Here is a 13,973-nt window from a genome sequence, read left to right as displayed (position 1 = left end):
AGAAAAACCAATGCATTGGGGCTGGGGACTTAGCTCAGCGGCACAGTGCTGGCCTGGCAAGTGTGAGGTCGTGAGTTCGATTCCTGGTACTGGAAAAAAAAAAACAAGAAAAAGAAAAATCAATGCATTTAAAATTGATGTTACAGTAAATTGATGTTACAGTTAAGCACTGGAGTTTGTTTCATTTTAAGCAAAATGGAAAGCTAGTTTCATATCTCCTTCTATCATGTTGTGGATGGAGTAATGATTACATTTTTAAAAAATTCCCTGAGCATTTTTATTTCTAAATATAAACATTGTTTATTCATGTTGGTTCTTACTATTTTCAGTTTGTGTAAGGAAGTTGGCATTGGGAAAAAGTCAACACTGGACAAATTTTCTTTTGTGTTCCAGTTGAAACATTGGGAGAAGAGTTATTAAAATTAAATCCATTATTTCATATTTGTTAAAGCAATTCTTAGTTAAACTGTAAGAGTTGGTTGAACTAATTATTTAACATACTAAATATTCTCTCCTAATATTTATAAAAAAAACCCCTACAATCTCTGTTGAAATTATTTTATTTTATTTATTTATTTATTTATTTATTGTCTTTTGTCTTTTCTTCTGGTACCAGGAATCGAACTCATGACCTTGTGCTTGCCAGGCAAGCGCTTTGCCACTGAGCTAAATCCCCAGCCCCTGTTGAAATTATTTTAAAGTGTGGTGTTACTTATAGACCTCAAATGAAGAACTGCCTTGAATTCAGGTTTGAGAGTCTAGAAAAAGCTGGTTTTGAAGGCTGATTTTGAGGATGAGTAATGCTGTGGACTAGATTATAATGGTGAAGGCCTAGTCTCCAAGGTAGCTATATTTGGAGGTAGGGATTTGGGGAGGTAATTAAGGTCGTAACATCACTAGAGTGGGGATGGAGTTGGTGACCTTATAAGGGAAGAGACCGCAGTCTTTTTCTCTCTGCCATTTGAGGACACAGTAAGAAGGCAGTGGTCTTTAAGTCAGGAAGGGAGCCCTCACTAGGAATTAAAATGCCTGGCATCTTGATGTGGACTCTGAAGCTTCGCTAACTATGAGAAAATAAGTTTCTGTTTCAGCTGCAGAGTGGTCACAGCATCCCGAGCTGACTAACACAGGTGAGAACAGGAAGACAGGTAATACTGACAGACAGATCCACAGATAGACTGAAGTGTCCTCGAACACTGTGAAAGAGTAAAACGGTTGAGAAATCAGGAATTTTACAGTATTGTGCTGTGTGGAATAAGCGAGTCACAGAAGGAGAAACACTGTATGAGTCACCATATGAGGTCTCTGGAGTAGTCCAGTGCATGGGGAGGGAGAGCAGGACGGTGGCTCTCAGGGGCGCGGGAGATGGAGCAAAGGGAGTGAGTATTAAGTGGGACAGAGTTTCAGTTCTGCAAAATGACGAGTTCTGGGGATCATTTTAACAATAATATGAATGTACTTAATGCCATCAAAATGTACATTTAAGAACGGTTAAGATGGTAAATTTTAGGTTATGGGCATTTTACCACAATTAAAAAACAAATTAAAAGCAACTATTTCATGCTCTGTTTTTGCAGTATAAAGTTACATTGTATATTTGGGGACTTACATGAATGGTGGAGTCACTGAGCACTTGGAGGGTTATAGGGGTCCAGACCCAATGCATGCCTTTGCCTGTCATTGGTGGAAGGATGCTGTGTAATTTTTGAGATACATAAAATACTTTAAAAAGATAAATCTCTTACATTTCTTCCACTGATTCACTTTAATTATACAGTACTGGAGTGTGCCGTTATACGGGAGTATATTAGAGTGTATACTGGAGTGTATAATGAATACAGACGAAATATTTTTATTTGTTTTGGTTTTGTTTGTTTGTTTGTTTTTTCTTCTGGTACCAGGAATCGAACTCACAACCTTGCGCTTGCCAGGCAGGCACTGTGCCGCTGAGCTAAATCCCCAGCCCCCAATACAGACAAATTTTTTTTTTTTTTAGACAAAATATTTTTTAAAACAGAAAAGAAATACTGAATAGCACCCGTTCTAACTCCTGATATTTTATCTCTTTATTTTTTGTCAGTGCATTTGAAGGATCTATAACATATGGATGATTGAAAAAGTAAGGATGCACTTCTGTTCCTTTTTTTCCTTGTATGGTGGCCTGCATGCACTCTTTCTCGGTGTTTTGTTCATCTCAAAACCATTCTTCATTTTTAAGTGACGGCACCCTCTACTGAGCTATTAGTAACATTACATTATGGCCTTCTGAAAAATTAAAAGGCACTTTTTCAAATGTACTAGCCAGATGGTTTCTCACAAATCGAATTGCTCTCAATTTGAAACTTACTACAAATATCTAAGTACATATTTATTACAAAGATAAAAGTGGTTATGAATTTGAAGATACTATAAAAATACAAGCAAACAAACTTTAAAGGACATGCAGTTTTTTGAGAATATATAGCAGCAAAAAGACATGAAAGAAGTAAAAGAACAAAAATTTAGTCCAGTTTTTAAAGTGAGTGATAAGCAATTTAAAATAAGAAATGTTCACTGTAAATTTCTCTCTGCACAGTGTAACTGTTAAAATGAATGTTAGGGGAGTGATTTTATAATTGTGTACGTTCTTGACTTTATTACTAATTGCAGTATATGTCCCAAGTTTCTTACAGCTATAGGATGCTTTAGGTATGGTTAAGTTGTTCACAGTCTCTCTGGGCCAGATTGTGTGCCCCAGAGACTTTATTTGATTTTCTTTGCTGCTGTCTCCTCTAGCTGGAGATCTGTGTTTGGCTCATAGCAGATACTTAATAAATATGTAATAGTTGAATGAACAAAGTTTATAGGCAAAAATATCTACTTTCATCTACTTTATATTTTGGTAGAGCACAAAAGAGTTTTTTACAGAACCTCTTGTTATTAGTTATATGTAGGTATTAGGGAAATTTATTTTATCCTTCATAAGTGATAGAAGATTCCTGAAGGTATTATACAGAGAGTTTTTGAAACTGAGGCTGACTGACTATGTGATCTCTCAGGCTAAGGATGAATCATGGACTCTGTCCCCAGTGTACTATTTCCTTTTTCCTTATAGCATTTTGGAATTAGAGATGAACCATTGCTACCCCTTACCTTTGCAGTCCTCTTTATGCCAACTTCCTTAATAAATCTGAACCTTCCCCCCGTGATGCTAGCAGCATTGCAGAAAGCATCAGATTGGAAGGCAAATGGGAGGTAAGTTAACTGCTATAACTTCATTCCTGGCCATTAAACTGGGCAGCAAAAACTGGTGTTCCTTCTGTCCCCCACCACTTGGACCTAGGGGGCTGGGGATTTAGCTCAGTGGCACAGTGCCTGCCTGGCAAGCACATGGTTGTGAGTTCGATTCCTGGTACTGGGGAAAAACAAAAACAAACAAACAAAAAAACACCCAAAAAACCAAACCAAACCAAACCAAACAAAAATCCAAAAAACCACCACTAGGACCTTTTTTACTGTACCACACTGCTGATGTATTAAAATGAAGTACCATAAAGTTTGCTGTTTTGTTTTGATCAAACAATGTTATCTGGTTTGCTACTACAAGGGAAAATTTATCACAAGAAATCTCAAGGAGTTATCCTCTGCAGAAGGGCTTTTTAAAGGTGCAGGAGCTTTGTCAATATAAAAAGTCAATTTATAAAAGCACACTTGAAATAAGCCCATATATGCTCAATTGAAGATTCCATTTAAGTTTTACCTACTGTCCAAATAATACCCTTTGGATACTGTGCTTGTCATACTGATTTAGTGTCCATTCAGAATAACTTTCAATCATTCCTTGACCTTCGTGGTCTTTACATATTTGAAGGGCCCAGGCTGGTTCTTCTGCAGAGTGTCCTCAGTGTTGTTATATCTGATGTTTCCTCATGGTTAGATGCAGGTTACATATTTCGTTGTGATGATCATGGAAGTGATGCTATAATCTTGCTTCATATCATCAGGTGTTCTGCAGTGTTGGTATGTCCTGTCACTGGTGGTATTAATTTTGAAAATTCAAATAGGATTATATTTTTTAGGTATAAATTTATTTACTTGCCATTTGTAATGTATAATATTTTGTCAGAATATAGTTTGAAACAAGATACATATCATATTTTTCATGCAGCCTTCACCCATTGGAGTTAATATTGGTATTTCTTGCCCGAATTAATTACTGTTAGCTTAAGTCATATTCTGATTCCAGTCATTCCACCAATATTTGTTAGTTGGCGTTCTCTTGCAGAGAATAATTTTCTGAACTCATTTGTATGTGCATCTGTATGGACTGACGGATTCCTGCTTTACTTAGTAGGATATAATATGTGAAAACCATCTACTTTGATGCCCAATTTTTCATAGACTTGGCCAGTAAAAGCCCCTTTAGGCTGACTGTATCCTTTAAATATATCTCAATTTTCTGACCACTTACTTTCCAGTAAAACAACATATTCTATACTCAGCTGTATCTTTGCTGCTTCTGTCTGAAAATCAATTATTTCTCCGAAGTGTTCTAGTTCCTTTTGGAGAGAAGTGTTTAGAAAGAAACATTGATACTTGATGTGCTTATTATTACAAGGATTTACTCCTCCTACGTCTTGTCAGTAGACTGATCTGGGAAATTATGTAAGATTATGTAAGAGTATACATCCATACACTACATGTATATACTATATATGTACATATACATATGTATAAACTATATATACACACTATACATACACACATGGTATGTATACATATATACACTATATGTACATACCTTTATATTTTTGTATCTGGAAGGATTTGCAAATTTAAACTCATACCAATCCCGCCAGTTACAAGGCAGCACTGCAGAGTTCATTGTAGTTTACCCCTTTTGGTATTCATAACTCATTTTTTGATAGCAAGAAGCCTAGTTCTCATTATCTTTAGTATTTTTGTGTGCTTAATTTCTGTTATGTAATTAATCTCCAACCCCAGCAATGGCCCCTGCTCAGCCACCTCCTTCCTTGAGCTTTGGCTTCTGCTGAGCAACTTTCCTCACTCAAGCCAGCTTTGTGGCTTTTAACTGGTGAATCAAGGAGAAAAGAATGAAGAAGGTAAAGGGGGAGAAAAGAGAGAGGGAGAAAGAAAGAAAGAAGGAATAAAGAAAGAAAAATACAGGGGAAGAAGGGTATTTATATAAACTATAAGTGTGATTTTTTTATTAGGACTTGTTTATTGTATATAATGATTACATTTCTTATGGATAATTGGTACATATGCATAACACATCTTAATTTTTTTCATTCCTTTCTCTTCTCCTCTATCCTTCCATCTCTTGAAATCCTTCCCATTTGTAAAAGATCACTCTACTTATATCCTATTATATATCTTTTGTTTTGCTCTTTATATTTTGGGTTTCCCATATGGAGGAAACCGTGCAGTATTTAACCTATGTATCTGATTTATTTCACTTAAAATTACAGTTTCAGGGTGGATCCACTTTCCTACAAGTGACTCAAGGTTATTCTTCATTATGGTTTCTTGTTTATAAACACATTTTCTTCCTCCATTCATCTGTTGATGCACATACAGGCTCCTCCCAAGATTTAGCTATTATAAGTTGTGCTGCTTTAAAAATGAGTATGCATACATCTTTGTAATATGGTGCCTTTAAAACTCAGGAAGATACCTAGAAGGGGAATAGCTGGGTCAAATGTCATTTTTAGTTTTAGTTTTTTGAGAAATCTCAATACTGATTTCTATAGTGATTGTACTAGTTTATATTCCCACCAACAGTGTAAAAGGGTTTCTTTCTCCCTTCAGCCTATCAGCATTTGTTATTTGATTTCTTAATGAGAGTCATTCTTTCTGGAGTAAGATGGAATTTCATTGTTGTTTTAATTTGTGTTTCCTTAGTGGCCAGCAGTGTTGAACATTTTTTAATGTATTTATTGGCTGTTTGTATTTCTCCTGAGAAGTATCTGTTCCTTTCAGTTGCCCATTTTTTTTCATTAGATCTTTTATTTTGAGGATTTTTTTGGATTCTTTATATATTCATGTGTTTATTTTATAAAATTGGGTACACTATAGTTTGGTGCATGTGTGTTTATAATTGTTACCTCTTCCTGTTGAGTAGTTCTGTTAACCAATATGTACTGTTCTTCTTTATTTCTTTTGATCAGTTTTGGTTTAAAGTCCACTTTGTCTGAAAATAGGTAGCTGGTCCTGATTGTTCTCAGGCTCCCATTGCTTGGAATATTGTTTTCCGTCCTTTGACTTCTAATCTATGAACTGGGGGAGGGCTTTTCCCCTCCCTCCAAGAATGATGATAGTCTCTTTTCAGGATTTCCTCCTAACTTAGAGTTTGGACCAACTGTTCAGTCCCCCTGCCCCCCACCAGGGATATGATCTGTGGGTCCCTGCTGGCAGACTCGGCAGGTGCCTTTTGCCATATTTATCCTATTTCTGCCTAGAGTGAAGGGCATCCCTTGTCTGTAGTGAGTACTGGAGAGGATGCTACTGGGTTGCAGTATTTGCATGTGTTTAGAGTAATGAGGATAAGGAGCCAGTATACACAGGAGTCTAGGATCTGCAGCTTTAGTTTGTTCCCTCAGGGTATTTGGGACACTCTCATAATGGCTGCTCCCTGAAGGTAATGGGGAGTGTGTGGGGGTCAGTGCTGGTGCCATTTCCCCTTTTCAGTGATCTGGATATTTGGTTTGACCTACATGTATTGTCTTTCAGATTGATTTTTTGTTTCAGGGATTAAGTGCCTCCCCTCTTTCAGAGTACCTGTACTTTCAGTGAATGTTCTTGAGTGCCTCCAATGCAAGACTTTCTCTATTGGACCTCTCTCAGTAGAATTTTTAATCTCCTAAATTTCTGTTTGGTACCTTGTCATGGATTCTAATTCTTTTCTAAACTGGACATTCAAGTTTTGTATCATTTTGTTTAGCTCAAGTAGCTTTTTATTAGTGACTTCTGTAGACTTACTGATTGTTTGGTTTATTGGAGCCATTATCTGTTTAATTATATTTTCTTTGAGCTTGCCAGATACCTCATTGACTTGGTTTTTTCTTTTTTGTCTCCTCTATTATCCTTTCAAATAATTTGGCTGTGTACCTTTTGATTTCCTCCCCACTAATTCCCCATGAATCAGCTTGGGAAATTTGGGAGTTTTTGGAGGCATTTCACTGCCTTGGCTTCTTGTGTTTCTTTTTTTTTTTTTTTGGTTTGTTTTTCTGTGCCAAGGTTTGCAGGTTGATTATATAGTAAGTCCTTGACTTTTGAATATTTGAGTTGCAAACTTTTACAGGCTTCCTTTCACAGATGTATTAAGACTCATTTTTTCAGCTTACAAATAAATCTGGCTTAGGAACAATTCTCCCATAAAGAAACTCATTTGTAAGTTGGAGACTTACTATAGTGGAAGACATGGGGACTAGTATGGAGACCTCTTCAGTGTCTGCTTTTCAGTGATACCTTCTGCATGTGGCTAATTAGACTGCTTTGCCTCTTTTTTTTTTATTTTAAAGAGTAAAAGAAGGATAACATAGTAATAGGGGGGCTTACCAAATTACAGACAAAGTGGTAGGAAATTATCAATCGTTGTTTTACATATTGTTATCTACAAGATAGTTTCTCAGGAAAACAGACAAATAATAGTGAGCTACAGACAAAAGTGGTAGGTTATTGTCAGTGGTTGTTGTACTATACTTTGGTATCTTCAAAGTGGTTTCTAAAGAAAATAAATAGAGGTATACATGAGTGACCAATTGAATAATCATTGACTATTCTCAATGGTTGTTGTAGGAAACACATAGTAATAAACATACATCCATTTATGAAATAGCATAGGAACAATACAAACATTACAGAGTTATGGACAGATGAGCAGGAAAATATCAATGGCTGCTGTAATACATGGTGGTATCTTCAAAGTGGTTTCTCAGGAAGGCAGAGATACATAAGAAAGATCTAACAAGTAGTTACAGCCTAAGGGTTGTGAAAAATAGTGTATTACCTCCTCACCAGTGACTCCTTTCACTGAGGTGTGACGGCTGGAAGGAAGGCCAGGATTGAAAAGAAGGACCGAGAGACTTGCACCTGTGTCTAGCAACAGGCTGTTTTCTTGTTCCTCCATAGTCATGATTACCTGGGGCTCCTCGATGGAGATGACGGTCTGGCCAGAGGGAGAAGGCAGAGTATGCCCCGGGCCCTCTCATTCCTGTTGGACTAACTGGTAGGATGGGTCTGAGCTCTGGGGCCTCTGCTTCAGAGGGCAGACCAATCTCCAGTGGTCACCTTTACATTCAGGGCATGGCCCAGGGGGCTTCTTAGGGCAGTTCCTCTTGAGGTGGCCTGGCTTTTAACAGTGGTAGCAGATGAATGTAGTCATTGAGTTCTTCTTGGGGCCCTGAGGATCAGACTTAGGGTCTGTTTCTCTTGGTGCTGCAGCAAAAGCAGCTGCTTTTTCTAGGTCTCTTCCTTTTCTCCCCTTGGCCGCCTCCTCTTCACGGCTATAGAATACTGAGGAGACAGTTCTTACTAACATGTCAAATGAGCCATCTGGGGTGAAAGCCATTTTTTGTAGCTTTTTTTCTCCAGCCTCCCAGTGCACTGGGACCCCACAACCATTTAGTATCCTCTCCCCAGCCTTCAGCACAGGCAGCAGGAATCTTCGTGCAGACTTCTCCGGAGCTCCACTTGCTCCTCCACCACAGCCTGTGCTTTCAGGGGAAGAATGGCTTCCAGGGGGGTCTCCCCAGGTATTGTGCAAGATCCTCCTGGTTTCTAGCTTCCAAATGGCTCTCCTGACCCCAGTCAACTACACCTCTGAGTCTTCAGGCCTAGTCTGTATTCTCGTGTTCTCCGAGTCCTTGTTCAGCAGCTGTTCCTCCGCTGACTCTGGACCTTTCTGGTTCTCAGCGGCAGGGGCAAGAGTGACCCGTTGTGTGGCATGTATTCCCAAAGGTTTCTCCATGTCGGGATGATTCACGCATGTCCCCGGGCAGGCGTCCATGGCTGGTGCGTGGCGGGCCAATTGTGTCATTGCTTCTCTGGGCCATGATAGTTCTTAACTGCTGGGCAGTGGCTGGCCTGAGGGTTGGTGCAAGCCAGTGCGTGCTGCCGCATGGCTTCATAAACACTGGCTGCCCGCCTCCCGGGTGCTGCACGGCTGGTGTTCCACCCAAAGGCTGGAGCTCCCCACCGCCCAGCTTCCGGGGCACAGGTAGCCCGCCTCCCGGGAGACTGCATGGCTGGGCTTCCACCCCTGCTTTGCCTCTTTCCCGCAACCGACCTCCTCCATTTTTGGGAGTGGGGGCTGCAGTGTATTTGTTCAGTATCTAGTTCTCTGAGAATGGGCCACAGTATTGTTAGTGATGCAAAGCAATCTAGATGATCGGCATACAGGGAAAACCAATTAATAGTAACAACTATGTCGTCTTGGCTACAGTAATAAATCCAGCCACAAAATAACATCAAAGATAAACTGGATATTGACATACCCTAGAACTGATAATGTACCACCCTTAACCGTAGAAAAGAGACTATCTAAAGATTAATAAAGTTTAACGGTGTATCAGTAAAGACAGAGGCAGTGGGGAACTAGAGAATGAGAAAAGTAAAATTTGAGAAGTTGATAGAAGATGAGGAGGAGAGAAAAGTGAGACAGGGAATCCTAGTGAGGAGTGAAAGGAAACTAATAGTACTAGATAGCAGTAACAGAAAAGAACAAAAAAAGAAAAAGCAGCAAAAATAAAGGAAAAAAAAAGGAGCTGGGCATGGTACCACACACCTGTTTTACCAGCACTTGGGAGGCTGAGGCAAGAGGATCACCATGAGTTTGAAGCCAGCCTGGGAAACATAAGTGAGTTCAAGGCCAGCCTGCACTATGTAGTGAGACCCTGCCTCAAAAAGACCAAATTAAAAAAAAGAAAAAAAGAACAAAAGGAGAAACCCCACCAAAAAAAAAAAAAAGAAAAAGAAAAAGAAAAAAAAAAAAGGAAGAGGAAAAAAATGGGTTGATTATAAAAAGAATTCCTCTGTGTTTTTGAATGTGTGTGTTAAACAGTCAGCCCCTCCCCAAATGGCATCTGATGAAACACTCTCTGGCAGTGTGTTGGGCACTGGTTTCTTTTTCAGCTCTCGCTTGTGATAAAGGAGTCACTTCTGGAGTAAAACTCCACACTGTTTTTGTAGTTTACAATAGCTGTGGGCTTTTCTTGGGTCCAATGCTGCTGGCCAGACCCATACTTTCTCTCCTGGGTCTGCTGACTCTCCCTAGGCACTGGCCCCATCCAGTCAGGTAGGCCGGTTGCTCAGTGCCTCTGTGCCCTGTGCTAAGGAGAAACAGAGCACAGACCTGCTCAGAGCTGGCAGACGGCTGCAGCCAGGGAGCAGAACCCGTTGGTGTGGAGTTGGTCAGAGGCAAGTGCACAGGCTGTTGCATCACCCTCCCCTTCCCCTTTGCTAGTGATTTCTCTGTTTCCTAGTATCTATCTTTTATTTTGCTCTTTATTTCTATTTTGGGTTTCTCATATAAGAGACATCACGTGCTGTTTAAACTTATGTGTCTGATTGATTTCACTTAACATTATGGTCTCAGTGTACATCCATTTTCCTACAAATGATTCAAACTTATCTTTTATGGTAGAGTAGTACTACTCTGTTGTATATTATAGAAGCCTTTCTGGGCCTTGTTATGGTCCAGAGTCCACATTAGCAATCCCAGGGAAAAGTCAGTGAAATTCTAAGAAGTAATTCCAATCTACCACTTCCAGTGCATCCATGGTGAGAATGCAGACACTAAGGCATGTTTGTAGTTGTGGGGAGCCAAGGGCGGCCTAAGTCAAGCTAAAATGATGGGTAACCAGAACAAAGGCCTCAACCCAGGGCCAAACCTGGGTTTTATTAATTTGTGAAGAGTGTGGCTTGGGGATGAGTGACTGTGAGAATGGCAGAAAGTGTGAAAGATGTGAGCTGGGTGAGGTAGGAGGCAGAGAGAGAGAGAGAGAGAGAGAGAGAAACCTGCCTAACCATTCGAGGGAGTATCTAATGTTTTGGGGTCAGTGCTTCAGCTTTGATGTGTTATCTTCATGTCTTGAGACTCATAGTCTCTTGGCCTAGCTCACACATACTACTTGGGAGCTACCAGCAGGGCATCACTGACCTGTCCCATTGCTTTAAAGACTACACATAAGCCCCTCAGCTAGACCCATTTGCATTGCTTAAAGCCAATTGAGGAGATAAAGACAAAACATAACCAGCTGGGCACGTATCAGTACGTGGAAATAGGACCAGGTTTAGCCAAAATGAAGACAATTACTCTTCTTTCAAGGACAGTCGTCGTCCTGGTGGTCCTCTACAGTGTATAAATACCACAATTTTATTATATCTGTGTTTATAATAGCAGAACTCATAAATCTTTGAAGCAGTGTCTATATCCATCAACAAATGAATGGATAAGTATAGCATTTCAGGTTATAATTTAAATAAATTTTGAAAAACTGCAGTCTTAACTAATGTTTAACACCTTTAATTTTCAAACTTTTGATGCATGATTTAAGACCAGTTTAAAATCAATACAAGTTTTAAAGTATAAAGTATTTACATGATTTAGTATGTACTGAAACCCCTGCTGAGGGTATCCATCTAACCCACCCAGCAATATGGCACATGGATACAAAAAAGGAGAGAGAGAGAGAGAGAGAGAGAGAGAGGGAGGGAGGGAGAGAATATTCTGCAGTTGAGGAGCTATGGGATGACCCATTGTTCTCTGTGGAACAAAAGGCCTCATCTCCAAAAACTCATGGCTTTTATTGGTGTCGGTCAAGGAGGCAGGTGCAGGGCTGTGGCAGAGTGCATAGAGAAAGGAGGCTTTGTAGCTGTATCAGGCACAGAGGCCTCCAAAGCAAAATGAACACCCAGCCGGGGCAAACATGAATTCCTGTGGTTCTATGTCCAGCAGCTGGGGCAAGATGTGGTGAGATACGAACTCCAAAGGGTATGGGAAGCCCCATACCTATGGCACTGCAAATGGCTGCGGATATGGCTTCTGTCTTGTGCTGGCTTTGCTCACTCTGTGGCTTCCCTCAGATGTTCATGTTCCAGGTTCTTTCTGGCAAAACTGAAGTTTAAAATCACTTAGCTGTACTTTTTGCTCATGATTCTCAATGTAGAGCTAGCTAACAGTACCCATGTCACAGCCTGAATGCTGGGCTACCTTGAAATTTTCTTTAGCAAGTTAGTCTGCCACTCTTACTCTCAGACTCCTGCAAAGTCTCAGGACATGAGCAAAAGGTAGACAAACTTTCTGCCACAGCATAACACACCTGGCTTGGAGTCAAACTGCCAGTGGAGTCCTCATTTCCAATGGAAAATTCCCGAGATCGACCTTTAACATCTGCACTTCTGTCAGGATTTTGGTTTTCTGAGCTCTGACCAGAATCCCTGGGTTCACAATTTTATAGGCAGCTAAGGTAGGTAGAAATATTATGGGTAGTCAGATAGGGCTAGGCCCTCACAGGAGCCAGTGCAGAAGACAAGATACCTTACAACTGTGGGAGAGACAGGCACCTCTGTTGTGGCCCAGACCTCAAGAAAAAGCTAAAAATGTACCTAAGGATACACCTACTTCCTAAGAATGAACATCAGGGGTTGATATTCTAAATAGGTACTGATCACCATGAGAAAGCCACTAACCCAACCCCCTTCAGGAGAAGCCCCTGTTCTATATTCATGCCTGCTTGCTACATGACTTGCTTCCCCATTTGATCCTGTTTCATCAGTTTGACCTGAGAAATTATAACCTTACTGGCGGACCATAGCTTTGTCCCACCTCATGCCCACCTTGCAAGTTCCCATTTATCCCACCTTGGATCTGACTCATGTCATAGATTTGCTCTATAAAAACCCCTAGAAAAGGCCCGGTCCTTGGCAACCCATTCAGGACCCCTTCTATCTCTCTCTCAGACAGAAACTTTCTTTTCCCCAATAAATATATCTGCTCTTAACCTCAGCTGTTCCTCAAATTCATTCTTTGATTTTAGAGAACACAAACTCATACCAGATATCTAGCAGGTTGGGAATTTCTTTTCCCTAAATCAACAGCATTCTAGGGCGGCTTCTCTATCAGACATCTCCAAACCTTTCCTGTGGTCTGTGCAAACTGCTAAAAGCTTCTGAACCACATGGTCAGGTAGCATCACGGCAACAACACCACACTTGGTACCAAAATCTATTTTAGTCACTTGCTTCACTCTGGGACACAATGCCCAACACGTGTAAAATAAAGGAGGAGAGGTTCATTTTGGCTTACAGTTTGTAGCGGTTATAGTCCATAGTCAGTTGACTCCCAGGTAGGATGGCATGGCAGAGGAAAGCTGCTCATAACATAGCGGTAGGAAAGCAGACAGAAGAGTGAAGGGAGGAGCCGGGAAGTGTTTTCATATCAGAGAGAGACTATGTGATATTTATCTTCTGCGTCTAACTTATTTCATTTAAAAAGACCCAATTAAAAAGCAAGCAACTGAAATGAATACAGACTTCTCAAAAGAAGAACAAATGTCCCATAAGTACATGAAAAATGTTCAGCGTCTTTGGTCATTAAAATGCAAACCAAAACAACACTGAGAATCCATCTTACTTTAGTAAGAATAGCTACTATCAAGGATGCAAAAACAACAAACACTTGAGGGTGTGGGAGGAAAAGGATTCCTTTTACACTGTTGGTGGGAATGTAAACTGGTACAACCACTATGGGAATCAGTACAAGATTCCTCAAACTAAGATTTTAAAAATCAGATTTATTAAGATACTTTATGTAGAATAAACCTGTCATATTCAAGAGTTTGTAGGTTTCTGACACAGTTGTTCCACCCCTACCATGCAGGACACTGTGTTGGTTTGGGGCTTATTTTGCAAGGGGAACAATATAATACAGGACACATACTTTATATGATTATTTATAAGTCACCCAAAGA

Source organism: Chinchilla lanigera, unplaced genomic scaffold (genome assembly GCF_000276665.1).
Source record: "Chinchilla lanigera isolate Chin_1 unplaced genomic scaffold, ChiLan1.0 scaffold00034, whole genome shotgun sequence".
NCBI lineage: Eukaryota > Metazoa > Chordata > Mammalia > Rodentia > Chinchillidae > Chinchilla > Chinchilla lanigera.
Note: the sequence above shows the minus strand (reverse complement) of the source record.